The sequence below is a fragment of the Orbicella franksi genome, chromosome 4 (genome assembly GCF_964199315.1).
Source record: "Orbicella franksi chromosome 4, jaOrbFran1.1, whole genome shotgun sequence".
Lineage (NCBI taxonomy): Eukaryota > Metazoa > Cnidaria > Anthozoa > Scleractinia > Merulinidae > Orbicella > Orbicella franksi.
This window is the reverse complement of record NC_138148.1, coordinates 28,486,640-28,489,233: the sequence shown is the minus strand read 5'-3', so window position 1 is coordinate 28,489,233 and position 2,594 is coordinate 28,486,640.

The following is a 2,594-nucleotide window of genomic DNA, read 5'->3' as shown; positions in this document are numbered from 1 at the left end:
CCTTCCCACGCGTCCATTCATTCATTTAGTTTACGTTTTCATTATTATTAATCTTCTTACACTTTTGTATGCTGCATAGAACTCAAAATGATGATATGATTCCATAAATTCATGTGCTTAATTATAAGACACTCTCATCTTTCAACTGGTTCAAATCGATCAAAATTCGGAAAAAAGAGTGGTGGAAAGCGTACTTGCCTTCCTTAAGGAACCCATTATTCGTTGACTAGGCTGTTAATCCTGCAGCTACGTACGACCTCCTTTCTTAGACCTAAACGGAAGCTGAGTACCACTTTCTATTTATACATGTATACTGTAATTTTCCCTGGATATTTATACCTTATCAGGAAAGTTTGGTCCAGCCATGGCTCATATTTTGGTGAGACATGGCCGAGCCAAAATACTCATGGCGAGTCCAGACTATTCTGGCATGTCACCGAGGTGTACCAAAAGAGCTATGATTAAGTATTTAACATTACTGAGGACTTAGTCAAATGTCAAAGGCACATTTACTCGGGAAGCGGGGAGGGCTGATTTTATTTTCAGGAACTCAAATATGCCATTTCCCGTGTTTTCACATGGACAGTTCCATAACTGGAAACAAAGAAAAACATTGAGTATTTGAAATTAGTATCTTGTTCTCTTTATATGTGAACCTTTGAGATAATAATTTACTGATAGCAGGTTTAACAGCTTATAGCAGAGACCACTTCAGTTGCAGAGTCTTTACAACCAAAGGGAAGACATTGACCTTCCAGATGGGCCAAAATCCTCAATTAGACCACATTGTCACATTGTTAGCATTGTGTTCCCGGTGGACAGCTAAAATTGCAGTGCATAAATGCCCAGCTAAACGAAAAACAAATGATCTGTCAAAACTAAACTATTTCCAATGTTACAGAAACGAAATGAAGTTGACCCATTCACACCATTATTAGTTTTGGCTTTTCCCTGTAATAATGTTTAATTTTTTAGGTTTGGGCCTTAAATAGGTTCTCATTTTTTATTTCCTTTATCCTTTAAGACACTTCGCGGCACACGCCTACCCAGAACTTAAAGAAGTACCCCCCCCCTCCCTCCCGAGCTACATATGTTATTCCAGACAAAACTTGGTTGTGGAACCTGGTGTAATCGAGAGTCTTTTCAAATAGTTTTGGGGATCCCTCAGAAAAAAAAATAAAAACAAAATAAAAACGAAACAAAACAAAACAAAACAAAACAAAACACACTCCAAGAAGCTCAAAAAGGCAAACTAAGTGTGTTTTCATCTGCGGTATTTTGTTTTTGTTTTCTCATTAAATTTCTTTTATCTTCGTAGTAATGACTGATGGCAACATAAAATGCAGTCCATAAGTTGGATTTTGTTTGTCTGCGTTGAACTGAATAGCGTTGTAATATTCGCCAAATTTCGCTCTAAAATCGCAGCAACGTAATACGAACTTTCTCAAACCAACCAATTTAATCATTTAAGACGCTTTTTGCCAGTAAACACAGAATAATTTTGTAGCTTGGTATGTTCTCTTTATCATGATTTAATGCTTCCTTGTTAATTTGCTTTTGTGGTGCATATGTCATCTATGTTCGAAAGCCCGTTCATAGGCTAAGGAGTTAAGTTCAATTCTCGGGCTTCTCTTATGGAAATAAAATTGGTTTATTTTTTTCCAAGAGGACACGGTAACGAATCCTTCAATCTGATTGGTTGTTATCGCGGTCAGGATTTTCCTCTCTCTGCTCACGGTCACGGTAACGCGCGCTCGATGTGTGTGTGGAGAAGGTCAACAATTACAAGAGTGATTCGAAAGAGAGGAAAAATAAATAAGTTATTTTCCAGCTTAGCGTCGGTCCATATAGTAAAAAAATTGCTTCCCTTGGCCCGCGGCTTTTCAAGACTTCGGTCACGGTTTTTCACTATACGGACCTCCCAGCCGGCAAATAATACATACACTCAAACTTCCCGTAAGAGACCACCCAAAAAGCCAAGCCTACGTGGTCGCGCACGGGAGCTTAGACCATATTGGGTCAAAATTTTGCGTCATTAGCATATGATAACTGCAGAGACTCACCCCATGATTAAATGTTTTATTCATATGAATAGTCCAATTTCAAGAAAAAATACGGTACTTTCCATTGAAGAAAAAAATTAAACCATGCTTGCAATGCATTACCCAGAACGCTGTATGGTTACAACACCTTATTATCTAATTTCCGCTATATTTGTTAAGTGGTCGCTTCATGGCCAGAAATTTCGGACATTTGAGCCCGCAGGGGTGTCGGCGGTTTCTAACCAAAAAATAAAGAAAACCATAACAAAGATGGCGGATCGAAGCCGTCGAAAGTGTGCATGTGGTAAAGTCGACTACAGACAGTTAGATTCAGTGCATTTGCAATGTCAATAAACGTAACGTCTGGGAACGGTTTTTGCTTCTTAAACTCGTACCAGCTCTTTAAACACTTGTTTGTTACGCTGACTGTTAGAAGAATCTGATCATTGTTGACACAAGGCTTTGCTATATATTGTAAACCGTGATTTGAATGAATGCCGATGCAGTTGAGATACCGCTCCCGATCGTAGTAACTCAACACCTCAGACATTG